Here is a 22694-nt window from a genome sequence, read left to right as displayed (position 1 = left end):
TGGCTCCCAGCGCTTCCTGGAGACACTCAGACACTCCCAGCAGGAGCGGACATACCCGGAAGTGATGTCAACAGTTTCCGAGTTCTCTAGGAAGCGCTGTGAGCTGAACCTGTGGCCACATACAGCGTTGTATTGTACATTAGCAGCTTTACTGAACATACAGTACTGTATACAGAGCGGCTTTAAATAGATGAGCACCAATCTCTGGCCACATACAGAGCTGTGTACACCAGCGGCTTTACTCTACATACAGTATACACAGCAGCTTTAAAAAGGTGAGCACCAGACTCCTTAACATTGTCACTGTGCACATTCTTTTTTTTTTACCTTAAAACTTTTGCAACACAGAGGTACAGTACAGTATTCCTACTACTGTACAGTACTGTATTTTGAAGTGCAGTTTTATTTGTTTTATGTTTACACTACACTTATACTGTATTTTTTGCCGTAATCATTTTTATATGAATAAATGGTTGTGGAACGAATCATTGAATTTTCAGTTATTTCCTATGGGGAAATTCGCTTTGTTATAAGAGTGCTTTGGATTACAAGCATGCTTAAGGGACGAATTATGCTCGCAAACCAAGGTTTCACTATAATCAAATTACGCAGATGTACTGTAGCACAACGCTGTATCCTGGCCTAGGCCGACAAGGCCCAGGCCTAGGGCAGCACTTTGCAGGGGGGCAGCACGGAAAGTGTCCCTGCCGGCTTGCGCTACACTGTTAGTGTAGCGCTGTCAGGGCTGGCTCAGCCCTTCCTTCTCTGAGCTGGCTGCTCAGCTGTCGGCTAATTGCCAGCACTCTTCTCTCTCAGCAGTTAACCAGCTGTTGTGGATCTGCTTGTCAGTCCCGCCTACTTAAAGATCTCCAGCTCACTTCATTCCTGCCTTCCCCTTGGTCACATCACAAGAAACCATCTCCTGCGTTCCTGTTTTAAGACTGGCTTTGCTGACATCCCTTCTGGCTCCTTATCCTGCTTGCTGTTCCTCTACTTGGATCCCTGACTTCTGGCCTGGCTGACTACCCGATCTGGTTACTGAACTCTGGCTTGGCTGACTACCTGATCCGGTTACTGGATTCTGGCTATGCTTTGACTACTCTTACTCTATTTACCTTTTTATTTTTATTAATAAACAAGTGTGATTTTACTGTACTTCTGCCTCGGTCTGGTTCATGGTTTCTGACAAGCGCCAGTCTTATGGGGTGGACTGGGCTGAGAGGCAAACTAGTCTAGATCCCCCATAAAGCAGCCCCACTGCTTCTGGTATGCGGGCGGCCAGCATTCCGCAACTGTCGGTTGGGGGGGGGGGGCGCTGCTTCTAATTTTGACTGGACCACAAACCTTCCTCACTGTGCTATATGTTCTCTGCTACACCATTGGCATGGTTATATCTTCTTAGTCCTCTCCATAAAATTATCAGAAATTTGTGCTTAAAGTAGAACTACAGGCAACACTTTTTTTTGTTTCATTTTGGATAGAATAAGGGAGGGTTATAGCCCCTGTCAGTTTATTTTTTACCATCCCTGTCCCATTGCAGAGATTTCCCTTCACTTCCTGCCCCATAGCCAAACAGGAAGTGAGTGAAAATCTATGCAAATTAAGGGAATCCATTGCCCCCCCCCAGGCCCTCAGAACTAGTGCCCCCACTCGAAAATTTCAGGGCAGGTCTTAAACAGCAAGGGGTGTGGCCTTGACAGGAAGGGGTGGGTCATATTTAAATTGGGGGTAAAAACAAGTTTAGTTAGGCCTAGGGCAGCACAAAACCTAAATACACTACTGCTGTAGCTGAATACGTTACAGAAAATACATGCTCCCTTCCTCAATCCTAGCAGAGATGTAAACCCATCTGGGTTTTCTTTTTTTTTTTTAACAATAGTTTTTATTTATTTTATCAAACAAAATACAAATCAATTGAAGTTACTGCATATATTATACAACGTTTGTAATACAAAAACTGAGAAGGCATAAAGTATAGTACTGATATAAACCTTGATGGCCTAGTCCAGCCTACCCTGGTTGGGTTCAAACCCCAACTGCAAACTAACTGTACACAGCAATAACTTCACAAAAGGGTTACTAGAGACGTCACACACACACACTACAATTCCACCCAATATTTTCCCACCTTCCTGAACATTTCCTTTTCCATTCTTGAAACAGTTTGCAGAAAATGTTGGTTTGCCTCTCTATTAAGAAAGCCCAGCCCTAATTGTGCACCTGTTGACCACTTCTGCAGATTGAAAACCCAGATGGGTTCCATTCCTGCCAGGAGTAATGGCCCGTACACACAATCCAAATATCGTACGAAAACTGTCGTCCGAGGAAGAATCGTACGATTTTCTGATTGTGTGTACACTACTTTTGAGAGCCAATCACGACAGTTCATCCGATATTATTCGATCGGACAAGCACAAACATTTTCCTCGTACAATACCAGATTGTACGATTTTCGTTTAGTCAGTATAGTTGTCGTCCGAAAATACAATACAAATACTTTACAACACATGACATCACTTCCGATTTGTTTTACTGTCGTATGAGAATTTGTGACTTTATTTACCTATTCAGTTTCTACTTGTGACTATTAAGTGAAAAAGGTCGTACGATCTGTCGTACAATATTCAGATGATGTGTACGGGCCATAAGAAAGGGGACATGTATCTCCTGAAATTTACTAAGCTACATCTGTGTAATTTGATCTCCTGATATTTAGAGCTTTTTGCAACATAGTAGTGAATAAGCAATGCTGGTGGTTTGAGTTTACACTTCCTAATATACAGAGCCATTAAAATTGCTTTATTTCTTTTTTTTTTGTACTGTTTCTCTTCTGAGATAACCAATAAAACTGTTATTTGGAAAAAAAAAAAAAGAGTATTTACAAATCTTTTGAGATCTATAAACATCAAGCCATAAATGAAAATGTCACATTAACCCTTTCATGCCCAAGCCTATATTTGACATTTGTTGCTTAGTTAAAATTCTTATCTTTTGCTAGAAAATTACTTAGAACCCCCAAACATTATATATATTTTTTAGCAAAGAATCTAGAGAATGAAATGGCGATCGTTGCAATATTTTATATCACACTGTATTTGCGCAGCTGTCTTTCAAACGCAATTTTTAGGGAAAAAAGACACTTTCATGAATTAAAAAAAACCAAACAGTAAAGTTAGCCCAATCGTTTTGTATAATGTGAAAGATAATGTTACGCTGAGTAAATAGATACTTAACATGTCATGCTTTGAAATTGCACACACTCGTGGAATGGTGACAAACTATGGTACCTAAAAATCTCCATAGGCGACGCATTAAATTTTTTTTTGGTTACCAGGTTGGAGTTACAGAGGAGGTCTAGTGCTAGAATTATTTTTCTCTCTCTGATGATCGTGGCAATACCTCACATGTGTGATTTGAGCACTGTTTATATATGCAGGCGCGACTTACGTGTGCATTTTATTTGTGGCGCAAGCTCACGGGGACGGGGGCGCTTTAAAAAAAAAAATTTTTCATTTATTTTATTTATTTTTTTACATTGTCTCTTTAAAAAAAAAAAAAATGTAATCACTTTTATTGCTGTCATAAGGAATGTAAATATCCCTTGTGACAGTAATAGGTGGTGACAGGTACTCTTTATGGAGGGTTTGGGGGTCTAAAAGACCCCAAATCTCTGCTTTGCACTTCAATGTATTCAGAATGCCAAAAACGGCGATTCTGAATACTGTCATTTTGTTTTTAAATCGCCACCATTAGCAGCCGAGTAAACCGGAGGTGACGTTGTGACGTCGCTTCCATGATTACACATAGGAGACTGGAAGGAAGCCGTTTACGGCTTCCTTCCAGTCTCTCTCTAGCCGGTGGAAGTGCCGGATCGTGGATCGGGTCTCCCAGTGGGAGGGGAGGCCCGGGAAGAGCGGCAGAAGGCATGGGGCGGGGGTGTCCCCTCCCGCTCCTCCGGGATAACAGCCGAGAAGGCTTTTAGCCGCATTGCTTGTTATGCCTAAAGAGCCGACCGCCGCCAGGCATCACCCCGGTATATCCCCTGAAAGACGAGGCCGCATATGTGCATACAGTCGGCCCTAAGGGGTTTAAAAAGTACTTTCAGCCATATTTAAAGAGGCCCTGTCGCCAACCTGAAAACTGCAGGTAATAGCACAGAAAAAATCTAGTATTTTACAGCATTAGCAGTTTTCCTTTCCATACACACATTTTTATGCCAAAAGCCATTACCGCGGCTTGTTTACATTCTGTGACCAGCTGTGATTGGACACAGCCAGGCCACGTGGTAAAGGGCCAATTTCATTGGCTCTTTATCCCAATAGGGGATGGGCTGTGTCTGGGTGACATGCCTCGTCCCCGATCGCCGCTCTGCGTACCCCTAGGGGCGCGCACGAGCGCCGTGCACGAGGACAGTGAATGTGACCGGCTGTGATTAGACACAGCCGGTCAAGTGGTAAAGAGACATTTTTATTGGCTCTTTACACTGATCGGGGATGGGCTGTGTCCCGAGGGACATATCTCATCCCCGATCGCCGTGAAGCGGGCCCCACGGGAGCCCGTAGGAGGGGCGAGAACTGGAGGACGTCATATGAAGCCCGCCCAGTGGGAGGAGATGTTCCTGCCGGCGTCATTTTACTATGTGGTTAAAAAAATGAGCCTCTGAATTTGCTAGGGAATTGACACTCCAGAAAGTGTAATTTACTTAGCACAGCCCTTCTTTCCTTGTATTTCGCCTGTTATTTTGAGAGTGTATAATTACTGTCTGTGCTGGCCCAGCTCTTTCACACTTCTTCTCACCTTTTGACATAACCTTCTGCAGAGGTCCAACATTATTCCTATGAGTCAGAGCTGGAACTCTCCAATCAGGAAGGGAGAATGAGCTTGCTGACTGCAGAGTTAAAGGTCTGACTCAACAGGGGGCATGGTGGATCTCTGCAGAGAGGCCACAGTTTCCACATAGAGAGCAAGGATCGATCTCTATAGGTAAGTCTGTGAGACTGCGCACACCTTTTGTTTTGATGCACCTGGGATATATTTAGTTGATTTAAACTGAAAGCTCAGTTGGGTTTTAAGCAAACCCAATAAGATGTTGTGATGCTCTAATTTAGACTGGCTCTACTTGCACAGATTTCAGTAAAAACAAAATACAGGAAAGTGAAATCTCTAAAGAACAATCAATTTTGACCCAAGACCATCGCCCATGGCAACCCCCTCCCACACACTGCGAACAGCCGGCTGACACAATGGATCCTATCTTCACTATCTGTACTTATCACATCTCAGTCTAGGTGGAAAAACAAACTGGAGATGCAGCATGCTTGCTCACTGTAATAAAAGACATGGAAAAACTAAACAAACTCTTTTACACATAATCATTGGCGATAGGTAACAAGATTTAGTTAGCTAAAGATAAAAATTTACAGATTTCAGATAAAATGATGGAAGCATTGCATGGAGGAGTGTGCATGTAAAGAGTCTATGCTCATACCACGTTAGCTGCAGACATTTTGAATTGTAATGTAATCTGCTTATATTTTGCCTTCCCTGGTTGTAAATAAAACTGTTCAGTTTATATTACATACTTTATCTTAGATGCAGTGATGTCATCATTGGGTCTCTGTGCTTCTCTATGCAGTGCAGGCATGTGGGAGAGTGCAGGGTGGTGCGGCATCAGTAACTCACACACATTGCAGTTGCAAATAGAAAACTTGTATTGTAATCAGAATACAATCATTCACAACAAGCCCGGCAGAAGGCAGCCCAAAACGGGAACACAGGTTGTGACAGGAGTCACTTTGGGTGGGGGGTTTGTGGAACTCAGCTTACCTTGGGGAGCTCTGGAGACTCCGTGTCCAGCTCCCCTGGCCCCTCTTATGTGTAAATCACCCTGCGTCCATTAGGGGCACAGGGTGACTGAGAACCCCACTATGATCTGTGCTATTCAGACACACTGTACAGCCACACTGGAATGTTGTATATATTTATATATTGTGTGTTGTCTCATGCTGTTGTGGACTCTTTGCTGTGATCGTTTGGGGTGGGGTTGTATTCCAAAGTTCTATTGTGTCTGTCTGTGTTGGATATTATGGGATGTGTATGTAGATTAGCTGTGAGATTGGTGGGGGCGAATTCCTCCAACAGCTCTCCCTGCCGATAAGACTGTTTACTGATGAGAAATTTGAATACACCTGACCTGTGTGTCTATTGTGATTGGACAGTTTACCCCGCCCTGAATCCAAGTGTGGGGGGGAGTGTCTCTGAGTTGTATATCTGTGGTAACATGTGCTTGAATAAAGGAGTTTTTAATGTTGTTGTTCACCCTACACTGTGTTACGGCTGGTGACTGGGTGAGCTAAGGGGTCTTGGATAGTGCTGGTTCTGGACAGAGGAAGTATTTACGGCGGACATAGACCTGTAGAGGACAGGGGTTCGTCACACAGGTGAACAGCAGGTTGTAGCAGAGCACATCAGCATCTGTCTTGAGGGGTGGAATGGGGCCTGGCTGATCTGAGCCCAAGCGGGGAGGTTTGTAAGAGAAGAGGAGGATCTCAAATAGACTCTGCCTGACCCAAGATGGCTGCCAGAGTCACAGGACCTGTCAGCATCCAACCATATCGCTGCCCAAGTGACCCAGGAAACCATAGATAAAAGGAGAGGTTGCTATAAATTAGGCCACATCCCTGATAGATTGAGAGAAACGAACGCCCCTAACCTGTGGGACTTTTTGTGCTCAGAGCAATGTGCAAACGACAAAAAATAATGTAAGCTTTGTCGTTTGCATATTCGTCTAAGCCCAAAAAGTTCCACATGTTAGGGGAGTTTGTTTCTCCCATAGAGGAACCATGTTCTGTTTGACTTCCTCTCCCTCTGCACTGCCGCTGCTGTGGAGCGCCACCTGCAGTGGAGAAAATAGACTGCACCTGCCTGCAGGCAGATCATGGCTGGTGGGAGGGGCCAGCAGAGTGCTATACATAGCTTCCTGAAAACACATTACACCATGCCTCAGTACTCCTTTCAAAAGCCTTCACCCCTGATGCAAACGGTGAGCTGGCTGTTGAGAGGAGTTATGCAAAACAAAATACTATGCGATGGAGATGGATGGTCTGAAGGTATGGGCGTTCCTAGTTAGGCTGTATTTGCATCCAGACCATCCTAGGAAATGCTTGCATATGATGCTGAGCCTCTATGATTGTGTAGTAAGGTCCCGGACCTCCAAAGGCCTAATGGTGACCTCCAGAGTCAGGGATAGCTGACATCCGTCTTTGTAGAGTGGGTTACAAGGCATGGTGGGTGTGATGCAAGATGGAGTGATGGGCGCCAGACACTTTTTGAATGCAAAAGAGATTTATTGTCTCTTAACAGAACTGTGGGAGGAGGGGGGGGGGGGTTAGGGCCAGGACACCCTTGAGTAGATGCAATGATAATTGGCAGACTCCGAGACTTCTATAGGTAGACCACTTTACAGGTGAAGGCCTCCAGCCAGATACCACTTCTGTATAGGTAGGACTGCAGTCTCCTATGGGAACAAATCTTATAACAGTCACTAACGATATTTGTACTTAACTATTGGCAACACGGAATAGTTTTCCTCACACTCGACAGTCTCTCACTGTAGGTCTTCACTCACGGAGCTCCCAGTCTCTCACTAGACTCTCAGACCCTGGGCTCAGACCCCTGAGCTCTTCCACTTCCATAACTCAGTATCTTTCTCAAGCGTCACCCCCGCTTCTTTGCTGGGTCCCTGGCTTGGCACTCACAGGTACTCCTCAAGCGTCACCCCTGCTGACCCACTAGGTCCCTGGCTTGGCACTCACTGATGCTCCTCAAGCGTCACCTCTGCTGTCCTGTCCGGTCCCTGGCTTTGCACCTGCTGAAATTTTCCCACTTCTTCACCATCCCTGGTTGGTGAGAAGACTGCTCTGGTACTGACTCCAGCTTACTCATAGTGGTCTCCGGTAACAAGGTGGATGGTCTCTTAGTGGCGACAGCTTCCCCTCTACCTCCGACCACAACTGGTTCCCCATCTGGCTGAACCGTTACTCTTGGTTGGACTCCAATCCTGCATTCCCAACCCTGTGCTGCTTCTCCTGCTTCTGGATAGGCCCTCAGACAGCCTAGCAGCCAGATGTCCCTGGGATAGGCCTCAGGCTTCCGGCCTAGCAGCCAGGGCAGCATAACACACGTCCACCCAGACAGCCGTCCCAGTGGCACAGAACCCCGATCACCTGACTCCTCCCAAATAAATAGGCTCTCCCAGCAGGCCAACTACTGCCTGGCAAACTAAATTTACTAGTGACCCTGTCTAAACACCAGGGTGCTAAAACCTAATAAATAAAATGGGCAGGCCAGGGGAAAGTAAGGTTGGGGAGGAAAGGGGCCAGATGATGCTGGACGCCCACCAGCCAACAAATGAGGCGGGCTCTATTTGACTTGCTGCAGTTTCTAACGCACACTGTGAGAAGCTCATAGTATGCAGAGAAATCAGTAAGTAATTTCACTCCAGGAAAGGAGCCTATATCTGTGCAAGACTAAAAAGAAAGCTGAAGCTCAGCTTTAATTAAAAAAAAAAAAAAAAATCAGAAAAAAGTGGATTTATTTTGAAGAAATCATTACTAGCTCCACCCTGAGTAGATTTTGAGGATGTCTATGAAACATTTCTGAAGTCCCCACTCTTATTGTAATCCTCTAACAACCTGCACTACAGTGGTGTAACAATAGCCATAGCAGCCCACTCGACTTCTAGAGGACCCAGGGGTGGAAGGTGGCCACATTAGGGGCTGTTGAGGCAATTTAACCGCTTGCCGACCAGCCGCCGTCATACTGTGGCAGGTTGACTCCCCTGCGTGAATTGCCGTAGGTGTGCGTCGGCCACTTTAAGAGCGATAGGGGGCGCGACGCCGGAGCCGATGCGTGTGTCCAGCGGCCGCAATGTCCACCCACGATTGCTCCACAGATGGGGTTCTTGTCAATGTAAACAGACAGATCCCAATTCTGACAAGGAAGTATAGAGAGAGATCTGCTGTTCCTATTGATCAGGAACATCTATCTCTCTCCTCCTCCAGTTACTACACTCCCCCCACAGTTAGAAACACCTCCCTAGGGAACATTTAACCCCTTGATCGCCCCCTAGTGTTAACCCCTTCCCTGCCAGTGACATTTATACAGTAATTAGTGGCTATTTTAAGCTCTGATAGCTGTATAAATGTCAGTGGTCCCAAAAAAGTGTCAAAAGTCTCCGAACTGTCCGCCGATATGTCGCAGTCCCACTAAAAATCGCAGATCGCCGCCATTACTAGTAAAAAAAAAAATAATAAAAATGCCATAAATATATCCCCTATTTTGTAGACTCTATAGCTTTTGCGCAAACCAATCAATATACGTTTATTGCGATTTTTTTTTTACCAAAAATGCGAACGGGCCCCCCTGAAGTGGCCGAACTGCAGGGCCCAGTCGCAAGTGCGACTGCTGCGATCCTGATAATTCCGCCACTGTGTACTAACCAGGGCTGGTGCAAGGATTTTTGACACCCTAGGCGAAACCTCATTTTGCCTCCACCATTGGCTTAACCCGTGACTCCACCCCCTTTTCCCTGCCCATGTGACAGGAGATGGCGCTATACAGGAAGCATCGACTCTGCTTCCTCTAGTGCTGCCTCCAGTGCTGCGCTACGCCTCTAATTACTGAGTTAGTTACATGCTGCAGCCTGCAGAGCATGCAGACGCGGAGGGAAATCAGCAGCCGTGCGCCCCTAGGCACCAGTGCGCCCTAGGTGGCTGCCTAGTTTGCCTAGTGGTAGAAACGGCCCTGGTACTGACTATGATGACAGCTCTCCTGCTATCTTTCCTTCAGGCTTATTTTAAGCTCAATGACAGTAGAGAGCTCACCGGGGGGGCACCCAACATAACTTTCTTATGGGACCCCATGATCTGTGGTTACACCTTTGCTGCACGGGCATGAGATCGATGTCACAGAGCACTAAATTCCCATTAACATGTGTCATTAAATAATATGTAAAGGTTCGTGGTTTAAAAAAAAAAAAAAACAAAAACAAACATGTCATACTTACCTCCTCTCTGTAGTTGGTTTTGCACAGAGTGGCCCCGATCCTCCTCTTCTGGGGTCCCTCAGCGATGCTCCTGGCTCCTCCCCTTCTCGAGTGCCCCGTTGGAGAGCCACTCTCTCTTCGGGGCACTTGTGCGGGGGCGCTCCCATGTCCTGCTGCTGTGTCCATTGACACGGACAGCAGGACTCGGCCCCGCCCCCCCAGCTCCCACATCATTGGATTTGATTGACAGCAGCGGGAGCCAATGGCTGTGCTGCTATAAATCTATCCAATCAGGACCCGAGACACCGGCTGGAGCTGCTGTGCTCGTCCCCGTCGCTGGAAAGATCGGGTTCAGGGAAGTAAAAGGGGGGCAGCTGCATCACATGAGGTTTTTCACCTTAATGCATAGAATGTATTAAGGTGAAAAACCTTGAGGGTTTACAACCCCTTCAATATACACTGCACAGTAAAAACATTAACAAGAAGCACATGTTAGCTAAATATCGGTTCAAGCATCTTGACAACAGCTGTGTGTTTCCCCCCTCCTAATATACAAATATCGAGAGTCATTAACTAACAAAATGTCATATTTCCCTCTTGTTCCTCACCGCAAAAGAGACATAAAATGGATTCCAGGACTTTCATGCAATAGGGAAATTCAAACACTCAGAAGTGGTCTCAATGATGAGCAGAATAATGTAAAAAGAGTGTTGGGATGATCAAAATCAATTTAGTGTAGTGAAGATAAGCAGTTCTCAGGTGGCTTTAATCATCCGCACCCTGTATGAATGAGAACTAGATGTGATAGAAAAGTTGTCATAAGAGTTATTAAAAGCAGATTCCACTATCAAGGAATCAACATCAACAGAAGGCATATTTGTGTAGCCACCCTATCCTAAACAGGGGGCACCTGAGCCGAGCCGCTGCTCTGTGTGTCCATTCAGACACGTCCCCCCCCCTCTCTCTCTCCTCAATGGCTCAATGACTTTGATTGACAGCAGCAGGAGCCAATGACGCCCCACTGCTGTCTCAGTCAGAGAGGAGGGAATGTCCCGGACAGCCGAGTCTCTTGTGCAGCATCGCTGGATGGAGATGGGGCTCCGGTAAGTATTAGGGTGGCTGCTGCACACAGAAGGTTTATTTTATCTTAACTACTTCAGCCCCGGAAGAATTGGCTGCTGAATGACCAGGCCATTTTTTTTGCGATTCGGCACTGCGTCGCTTTAACTGACAATTGCGCGGCTGTGCGACACTGTACCCAAACAAAATTGACGTCCTTTTTTTCCCACAAATAGAGCTTTCTTTTGTTGGTATTTGATCACCTCTGCAGTTTTTATTTTTTGTGCTATAAACAAAAAAGAGCGACAATTTTGAAAAAAAAAACACAATATTTTGTACTTTTCGCTGTAATAAATAGCCCCAATTTTTTTTAAAAAAGCAAATTTTTTCCTCAGTTTAGGCCAATATGTATTCTTCTACATTTTTGGTAATAAAAATCGCAATAAGCGTAAATTGATTGGTTTGTGCAAAAGTTATAGCGTCTACAAAATAGGGGATAGATTTATGGCATTTTTATTATTTTTTTTTTTTTTTACTAGTAATGGTGGCGATCTGCGATGTTTATTGAGACTGCGACATTATGGCGGACACATCGGACACTTTTGACACATTTTTGGGTCGATTGACAATTATACAGCAATCAGTGCTATAAAAATGCACTGATTACTGTATACATGTCACTGGCAGGGAAGGGGTTAACACTAGGGGGCGATCAAGGGGTTAAATGTGTTCCCTATGTGTTTGTTCTAACTCTGGGGGATGGGACTGACTATAGGAGATGACGGATCGTAGTTCCCAGCTCGTAGGAACTCACAATCTGTCTCTCCTCTCCTCACAGAACTGGGATGTGTGTGTTTAGACACACACGTCCCTGTTCTGACTCTCGTGCCCGCGATCGCTTGTGGTTGGCAGTTATTGCGACCGCCGGTCACGAGCATCGGCACCCCCACTGTGCAGCGGGTGCGCGCACCTGCTAATCCCGTTTAAAGGGGCCGACGTATAGCTACGACAATTTGCAGGATCGTGTCGACCTGCCGCAGTATAATGACGGCAGCTGGTCGGCAAGCGGTTAATTAATAGAATGCATTGAGATAAAAAAATCTTCTGACCATTTTAAAGACTCTTTTCTGTACTTCTGCCTACCTTTCTTCTATTTTTTGGGGTTTTTTTTCGTTAGGAGTCTGCTGGTCCGCTTGTCTGCTTGTCCTCGGGTGTCCTGTGCCCTTACCCCCCTATCCCTGAATTCCCTTTGTGTGAGCAATAAACTAACTTTTGTTCAGCATTAAAAGTGACTTAGCACCCAATTTTCTACAGTTGTCTGCAACCCACTATGCCTAGCAACCTACACCCTGAGGTAAAATGTCAGGGGGTCAGGGGGGTGCTACATTTGTATGAACTTACTGCAGAAAGTCATTTCATAGACATGTGCAAGAGAAAATTCAATGCTACACCATGGCTGTGCCTGGACATTTGACAGTATACATACAAAACTGCCCTGTGAGATACTCAACACACACCATACTTGAACTGACCTAACCAAGCTCTTGGGTCTGATTCATGTTTTTTGATGCCTTGCTCATGCCTTGCTCATGCTGACCTCACCTCACCTCCTTTAGCAGGGTCTCCAAGCAAAGGGCCAGTTTACTGTCCTACAGGCTTTGGGGGGGGGGGGGCAGACTGTGGCCAGTGGAAGTAGAAAATGTCCCGGCACATCATTGGTTTTAAAGGGAGGAATAGTGCCTCATTGTTGATATCAATGAGAAGAATTTTGGCCCATTGATGGTGTTGGTAGAAGGAATGGTGCTCCATCATTGGTGTCAGTTGATGGAATAGTGCCCCAAGGGCCAGATAAAGGCAGTTTGGAGACCACTGTCCTATAGTATCCATGACCCAGCTTAATCCTGGTTCCTACACTCACTCTCACCCATTGGTGTCCCTGACCAGCTTCTTTTCCTCTAGCTTTCTGATTCTGATGATCACCTATACAGTATGTTGCTGACTTAGATTCTCGGATAGCTTTGTTGCTGGCTTTTTCCAGCATCCAGGACTGAAAGCATTTTTTCTCCTGGGGCGGATTAAACCTTGGGCACCCAGAGAACTATGAAGTGGTGCACAACACACCACAGCCAAATATGAATGTGGAAAAATTGCGCTAACAGTGGGAGGGACTTTAACCACTTGCTTACTGGGCACTTAAACCCCCCTCGCGCCCAGACCAATTTTTAGCTTTCAGCACTGTCACACTTTGAATGACAATTGCGCTGTCATGCTACACTGCACTCAAATGAAATTTTTATCATTTTTTTTCACACAAATGGAGCTTTCTTTTGGTGGTATTTAATCACCACTTGGGTTTTTATTTTTTGCTAAACAAACAAAAAAAGACATACATTTTTTAAAATAAAAAAAAAAACATGCTTTATAGTTTGTTATAAAACTTTGCAAACGGGTCATTTTTCTCCTTCATTGATATTCGCTGATGAGGCTGCACTGATGGGCACTGATGGGCTGCACTGATGGGCACTGATGGGCACTGATAGGCACAGATAAGGCAACACTGATAGGCACTGATAAGACGGCACTGATGGGCACTGAAAAGACGGCACTGATGGACCCTGATGGGTGGCACTGATGGGTGGCACTGGTAGGTGGCACTGATGGGCACTGGTAGGTGGTATTGATAGGCAGCACTGGTGATGAGGCACTTTGGTGGTGACTTTTATAGGTGACACTGTGGGCACTGATAGGTGACACTGTGGGTACTGCTGGGTGGTACTGTGGGCACTGGTAGGTGGCGCTGGTGGGCACTGGTAGGTGGCACAGAAGCCTCTGCAGAGGCTCTCCACGATTGAGACTGATGTCCCTATCACAGCCGCCAATGATCTACTTTTTAAAAAAAAAAATAGCCGATTACCGGCTCTGTTTACATTACATGATCAGCTGTCATTGGCTGACAGCTGATCACGTGGTAAGGGGTCGGGTTCGACCCCTTACTCCAATCTGTGATCAGCCAAGTCTCATAGACTCCCTGATCACAGGGCGCGCAGGCCACTCGAGCACAGGTGGATGCTGCAAATTAGGTCCGCGATGCAGCCATCTTTTGGCTATAGCACGGATGGGAGGTGGTTAAACATAAGCTTACTCACTGTGTACAAGGTAACATATGGCAGAGTTCTTGGATATTAACTTCTCCCAACTATATGCTTTAATTACTGTGCCAAAAAAAGTCTAGCAGACACAAAAAATCTTCAGCACAATCATTTATATAAAAAAGCAACACTTGCTTTTCAGTGCACAGCCTACCTTCAGGGAGAACATCAATAACATAGTGACTACTGAGCAACCAGCAACCAGCTACAATATGAGTGCAGTGGTAAGGCGTATATAATGTACTTAGCGCGCAGGTGTCACAAGTATTTCATGTACAGTCCGCCAAACAGAGTGCAGTAATCAGAAACTGTACAGAGTGTGGCAGTCAGGATTATGTCATACACAGTCCAAGGCATAGAGTGCAGTGGAACAGGAACATGTCGTGTACGGATGAAGGTACACAGTGCGGTCAGGAGCATGTCTTATACAGTCAAGGGTACAGAATGCAGTGGTCAGGATTATGTTATATACAGCTGTTAAGATCAACTTTTAAATACGTTGCTTTAAGTTTATATTGCTTTGTCAAATTATTGCTTCTATAGGAATTAAGACACAGAGTCAGGTATGTCTGTATCAAAGTTCTGAGCATAATGGGCTCCTGTCTTTACTCTTTCAAAGGCCTTTTATAGGCAATTATACAAACAATAGCATTAGCACAACCCCCACAAAGGGCAAGGGTAAACAACAACAGGAGTCACCTGGGCTACGAACACAAGCTTCAACACCATGGCAATACAGTTACAAGAAAACAAAAGCAGCTTCAACTGAGTTCAACAGCCAAAAGTTACATTCATAACAGATTTACACGTAGGCATTATATTAAGTGAGAACTCTAAATTAAATCCCTGACCTTATCAATTTCCCCCTTTGACATCATCCTCTCCTTCCCCCTGGGTCCTCATGAATAAGTTCTAGTCAGTTTTTCCCCAGAGTCCTTTCCCTGACCGCGAGTTGTCAGAGGGGTAGAACCCATCCCCCTAGGTATTACCAACATCTTAAAATTCAAGAAGAGGAGTTTTATAGGAGTAGGGTGATGTCAATACACATTTATCGGTATGCCCTGTCTATTCTCCTAATTTTCCTATTTATTTTCCTGTATACACATATATTCGTGATTGTAAGTGATATTAATATTAGAATAATAATTACCATTGGACTTAACAACCAGTGAAAGGTATTGGTTGCTGTAGAAGACATTCCACTAAATATATCCCACCAATGTGGTGCAGTATCCTGTTGTATCTGTGAGGAAAGATGTACTAGTCTACCTTTGTCAATTATTGCAGATACAAGGTTATTCTGTAGGGTATGTTCTAGTGTTTCTATGTGTTGTCTTAACAACTCTGATTGTTCCAAAACCTGTTTTAGTGGGTCTAAAGAAATTATAAAGGGTGTAGTGTCAGTGAGATTATGTACCTCATAGACTGAAGAGAATATCTTATCGGCGTCTGGTTCAAAAAGATAGGTGTCGTTACCCCATTGTAATATTTTAATCTTTTTTATACATCCCGCAAACGGCACCGATTTATTTAATGCTGACATGGTGCGGTTATCATTAGTAATGATACAAATATGCTGGGGTCCTATTTCTATGAATCTATTGTTCACATTTATCGGTGTTCTTTGCATTTTGCATATGCTAGTTTGGTATTTTAACAAGCAAGGTTCATATACTGGGGAACTTCTGCCACATACCATTCCCTTATTGGTTCCTTCACATAGAGTTAAATCATGGGTTCTGTTTCCTTTATCTACATATTTCCCATATATTTCTGGATACCAAAACTCGTCTTTAATTACTAGTGGCATGACCACTATTTTACACATTTCCATTACATCTGCTACCCGGTATGCTTCAAACCTTCCTACACACCATTTCTCCTCACATTCTATCTTATCCCCTTTTACTTGGAACCATACACCATCGTCAGTTAAACCCTTAAAATATTTCATCCAGGTATGATAATTTCCCAACTGTAGTTCAGTCCTGGCCCTATTTATTTGTATATGATAGGATAAGAGGTTAAAAGAGCACTGTGTGAAATTTACAAACTGTTGATTTTGATTCCACAGCTGGAGCTCTGCTCCTATCATGTGATTTATTAACCCTCCCAAAAATTGTAATAGGGGTATTTCTTGCAATTGGGTTTCAAAAGCGGTGGGTAACCATTTGCTTGTAATAGTCAAACTGTCAGCTATGTGTCCCCCTGCATGCTTCCATCTGTTGTTCATTTCTTCTAGTTCGACCGAGTTTAAAACTCCCATCCCTGTACCTGTTAATCCCAATAGAGTATCATACCATTCCCGCTTATACCTACACTCTGGTATTGGGGGAAAGGTGATATTGAATTTTATTTTTGTTTTCTGTTGTGATGTCGATACATTTATGCAAGTGTTTGGTACGGGTGTTAATATGGAAGATTCAATTATTGGCGTTACTTCTTCCTCCATTTGTATGTGAAATCCATAGGCCTCTGCATTCCAATACCACCCATCATTTCTCTCTTCCCTCCACCAAGATGCACAGAGGAAAGTACTGGATTGATTAACGGTAATATCTGTCAGATTAAACATCCCTTCGGTTATATTCCCTCCTTCTGCCATGACTGTTAATATTTGGTACATTTGTCCCACTACCCGTTCCCAGGCTTGTTTCCATGTCTGTGAAAGGGATATTTTATGACACCTATGGTTCTTACTATTGTTAAAGGGGAAACCCATATTATCGTTCCACTGGAAAGTTACAGTTACTTCTGAGAGGGGGTCTGCCTGTATCCATGCTATACCTACATCTACATGAAACGGTCGCCTATGTCCTTCAACAGTATAATTACCCACAGTGTAATCCTTATTTATCTCATATCCTGATACATTTGCCACTTTAGGGTCATCTATGCTCCATTCGAAAGTCATTGTTTCCTCTACTTCAAGTACATTAATACCAGGAGTCCATGCATATATTTGTAAAACAACAATCTTCAACAAAAAATATGTAAGTAGATATTTCATCATGTTGTTTTCTCGGGTTGTTTCTTGCAATGTGATGCGTGTATCCAGGTAGGTTTTCCTTCCAGCTTTACTGAGGTGGCTGTGGTCAAGAGTACTTGGTAAGGACCTTCAAACCTGGGTTCCAATGTCTTTCTGGTGTGTTTCTTTACATATACATAATCCCCTGGTAGCAGTGTATGTGTACCTGTTATTGAATTAGGGTCTGGAAGAGAAGAATACACACTTTTGTGGATCTTAGTTAGACGTTGTTGTTATTGTATCACATATGCAGTCAAACTATCACATTGCAATTGCATACTCTGTGGAAAGTATAGACCTAATCTAGGTGCATTCCCAAAAAGTATTTCGTATGGGGATAATCCTGTTTTTCCTGTTGGAGTGTACCTTATAGAGAATAAAGCCAAAGGCAGACATTCAGGCCATGGCTTGTTTAACTCCTGCATGGCTTTTTGTATTTTTAACTTTATTGTCCCATTTACTCTCTCCACTGATCCTGAACTCTGTGGGTGGTAAGGGGTGTGAAAACTTTGTTGAACCCCTAACATGGTCATCACATTCTGCATGATTTCTCCTGTAAAGTGTGTCCCCCTATCTGATTCTATGGTTTCAGGAAGACCAAACCTAGGTATTAACTCAGTGATCAGTTTCTTAGCTGTGGCTTTAGCTGTAGCCGATTTTACTGGATAACTTTCGGGCCAACCTGAGAATAAATCGATACACACGAGGACAAATTCAAAGGGGCCGCTCTTAGGCATTTGTATGTAATCAATTTGCAGTCTCTGGAAGGGGTATTGGGCCCGGACCTGGTGTTTTCGTGGGGTTTTTACTCTCTGTCCTGGGTTATTCAGGAGACAGATTTGGCAGGCTGCACAGTAGTTTCTTGCAGTGCTACTGAATCCAGGGGTGAGCCATCCTTGGTTCACAATCCTATACATGGAATTGGAACTGATGTGTGTGGGTAGGTGAACTGCCGCTGCCATTGCTGGGTACAGAGAGGCAGGTAGGCATATTTTGCCCCCTTCCCTCCATACATTGTCAAGGTCTGGTGCTGCTCCCATTCTGACCCACTTATCTTTCTCGCTCTCCCCTGCTTGCTCCTGTAATTTACTCAGCTGCTGCCATGTTGGTTCTGGGATACTCACCTCTACCGCTGCTAAGGTCTCAGGGCTTCCTTCCCCTAGAGCTGCCTGTTTTGCAGTCAAATCTGCAAATGCATTTCCTTTTGCCTCAATTGTTTTTGCGCTCGTGTGTGCCGCTATCTTCATGATGGCCACTCGTTTAACCTTTTGAAGATTGTTCAGGACTCTCTTAATCCCTTCTCCATGTTTTTACAGGTGTACCTGCTGCTGTCAGATAACCTCTAGCCTTCCATATATGGCCATAATCATGCGCTACGCCATAAGCGTAAGCGGAGTCAGTGTAAATATTCCCTTCTCGTCCTTTTAAGTATTCTAGGGCTTGTTCTAAAGCTTTTAATTCTGCTTCTTGTGCTGACATGTGGGCTGGTAAGGGCTGTGCGTCAATCACCTGTGTATCAGTCACTAACCTGTGTGATATTTACCCTTGTCATCAGCAAACCTACTGCCATCTATGTACAAAGTGTGCTCAGCGTTTAAAATTGGTGTATCTGTAACATGTGGAAATCCCATTGTCTCCTGTTCCATGAGCTGAAAACAATCCTGTTGATCTACTTCTTTAAACAAAAGAGTGTCAGGTACCTCATTTCCTTTCTCACTAGTACTATTAGCACTATCATTCCCCCTTGCCAAATCTGGTGACTGAAGAGGTAAAAAGGTAGCCAAATTTAAAGTTGTACAGCGCTGAAAAGTGACATTTGGAGGTAAAAGTAAAGTACACTGTAACCTTAATTGCCTAGCCATGGAAATAGTTACATAGTTACATAGTTACATAGTAGGTGAGGTTGAAAAAAGACACAAGTCCATCAAGTCCAACCTATGTGTGTGATTATGTGTCAGTATTGCATTGTATATCCCTGTATGTTGTGGTCATTCAGGTGCTTATCTAATAGTTTCTTGAAGCTATCAATGCTCCCCGCTGAGACCACCGCCTGTGGAAGGGAATTCCACATCCTTGCCGCTCTTACAGTAAAGAACCCTCTACGTAGTTTAAGATTAAACCTCTTTTCTTCTAATTTTAATGAGTGGCCACGAGTCTTGGTAAACTCTCTTCTGCAAAAAAGTTTTATCCCTATTGAGGGGTCACCAGTCCGGTATTTGTAAATTGAAATCATATCCCCTCTCAAGCGTCTCCTCTCCAGAGAGAATAAGTTCAGTGCTCGCAACCTTTCCTCATAACTAAGATCCTCCAGACCCTTTATTAGCTTTGTTGCCCTTCTTTGAACTCGCTCCATTTCCAGTACATCCTTCCTGAGGACTGGTGCCCAGAACTGGACCGCATACTCTAGGTGCGGCCGGACCAGAGTCTTGTAGAGCGGGAGAATTATCGTTTTATCTCTGGAGTTGATCCCCCTTTTAATGCATGCCAATATTCTGTTTGCTTTGTTAGCAGCAGCTTGGCATTGCCTGCCATTGCTGAGCCTATCATCCACTAGGACCCCCAGGTCCTTTTCCATCCTAGATTCCCCCAGAGGTTCTCCCCCCAGCGTATAGAATGCATTCATATTTTTGCCACCCAAATGCATTATTTTACATTTTTCTACATTGAACCTCATTTGCCATGTAGTCGCCCACCCCATTAATTTGTTCAGGTCTTTTTGCAAGGTTTCCACGTCCTGCGGAGAAGTTATTGCCCTGCTTAGCTTAGTATCGTCTGCAAATACAGAGATTGAACTGTTTATCCCATCCTCCAGATCGTTTATGAACAAATTAAATAGGATTGGTCCCAGCACAGAACCCTGGGGCACCCCACTACCCACCCCTGACCATTCTGAGTACTCCCCATTTATCACCACCCTCTGAACTCGCCCTTGTAGCCAGTTTTCAATCCATGTACTCACCCTATGGTCCATGCCAACAGACCTTATTTTGTACAGTAAACGTTTATGGGGAACTGTGTCAAATGCTTTTGCAAAATCCAGATACACCACGTCTACAGGCCTTCCTTTATCTAGATACACATCTAGAAATGTGTTTGGGCTGTACCTGAGACAAGATTGCATGTATGTCCTGTGTGGTATGCACTACGACTGGATTGTCTAGAACAATCTCTGATGACTTATCTATGATAATTGACACTGCAGCTACCGCCCGTACACAAGACGGTGAACCTCTAGATACTGGATCTAATGCTGCTGAAAAGTAAGCGATTGGTCTTTGTTTTACATGTGCCTGTGTCAGAACACCTGTGGCGTGTCCAGTGATCTCAGCAACATATAGATTGAATTTCTTAGTATAATCCGGAATACCAATGGCCGGGGCAGAAATCAATAGCTTTTTCAAAGTGATAAACGACTCATATGCTACTTCTGTAAGCACATACGGTACAATTTTCAAACAATCGTATAATGGCTGCATCAAAGCGCTAGCATGTGGTATTCACTGTCTACAATATGACACGATACCTAAAAACATACGCAATTGTTTGAAATTCCGTGGGGGTAACATTCCCTTTATCACTTGAACCCTCTCCTCAGTGAGATGTCTCGTACCCTGTGATATACAATGTCCCAAAAAGATAACTTTTTCCTGACACACTTGTAACTTTTTCTTATTAACCTTGCAACCTTTTTCTGCCAAAAATCGCAACAAATTAAGGGTGGTGGCCAAACAAGTTTCCTTGTCAGGGCAGCATAACAATAAATCATCCACATATTGTAACAATACACAGGAATCTGGTGGTACCCATTCTCCCAACACCGTTTGCAATGCTTGCGAATACAAGGTAGGTGAATGCGCCATACCCTGAGGTAGGCGTGTCCAGGTTAGTTGCCGATTTTTGATTGAAAATGCGAACCAAAGTTGGCATTCTTCAGCAAGCGGGACGGAAAAGAAAGCGTTCGCTAAATCTATAACCGTAAAGTACGTACTGGTTGATGGTATTTGTGACAGTAATGTATGTGGATTGGGTACTAAAGGTGTCATCGGGGCTAGTATTTTGTTGACCGCTCTAAGGTCTTGGACCATTCTATACTTAACCGGACTACCGGCTACTAATTTCTTTTTAACCGGGTACAAGGGAGTGTTTGCCGGTGATTTTACCTCTTTTAGAACTCCACTTTTTAAGAAGGATTGGACCTGCATTTCTATGGCCGCCTCTTGAGGTGCACTAAGTGGATACTGCTTTTGTTGGGGAAGCACTGCTCCTGGAATCAGCTGTAGGGTAACCGGAGGTATGGGCAAAAGTCCAACATCAGCTGGATGTTTCTCCCATAGTTCTCCTGGAAGGGACGACAAAATCTGATCTAAGTCTGAAGGAGGTGGGCCGGACAATTCCGATTCCTCCTCTAGGTATTGTATCAGGTTACACATCTCCATGTGTTCTTGATTATCCCCTATAGCTAAGGTGACAGTGCCATCTGGGTGATAGGTAATGTTAGCTCCTATTTTCTGCAAAATGTCAGCTCCTAACAAATTAGTGGGGGCTCCTCTGGATACCAGAAAGCGTGAAAGGAACATGTGGTTTCCTACTTTAACTTTCAGAGGTTTTGTAAGCGGGGCGTCGGCTAAAATGCCATCATATCCAGTTATTAGTAAAGTGTCAGGTGATTTTTGGCCAGGGAGTAGTTCAGAGTCAGAAAGTAACGAGCGTGAAGCTCCTGTATCGACTAAACAAGAGATTTTCTTATTACCAACCGTTATATTTGTCTTAAGCATTGTTGTTTTGGATTTTTCTAAAACCGGGGTGAGTCATGCTCGTGGACCATCTCCCTGCTGCCTGATATGACTATTTTTGTTGTCCCTGGGCTGGTTCCTTCTCTGATTAACTGGAGAATCAACACCTTCCTCTCCTTCATTCCTTATTCTTTTCCTACAGTTGCGTCTGATGTGACCAATCTTGTTACAGTAGTGACAGGTAAGGGGTTTGCGAAAGGAACCTCTACCTTGCTCTTGGGGACCCCCGAGTGCGTTGATAGCATGAGATTTCCTCCCTTTGGTTTCTGCTAAGTCCGCCTCTATGCCTTGCGCTTTTTGTAACAACGTCCCTCTATCTCTAGTTGCCCTCCACTCTGGTGTGCAGGCTTTCAGTCTCTCACTTATCTGTGGAATTAATCCCTCCATAAATTGTCTATTGAAGGCTCGGATTGTGACTGGCAGGGCCAAGTCCAATCCCTCATCTGCCATCATACTTTCCATAGATAAGTAAAATTCCGATACAGTCTGTCCTGGCATTTGCTTCATGGGTGATATGGACCCCCTCTCCTGTTGTTTTGCCTGACAAAAAGCTTCTAATCTAGCAATAAAAGGGGCCCTTGAGTCTATATGTCTGACATGTCCTGCCTCCAGGTTGCCCT

This window comes from Aquarana catesbeiana, linkage group LG05 (genome assembly GCF_042186555.1).
Source record: "Aquarana catesbeiana isolate 2022-GZ linkage group LG05, ASM4218655v1, whole genome shotgun sequence".
Classification (NCBI taxonomy): Eukaryota; Metazoa; Chordata; class Amphibia; order Anura; family Ranidae; genus Aquarana; species Aquarana catesbeiana.
Note: the sequence above shows the minus strand (reverse complement) of the source record.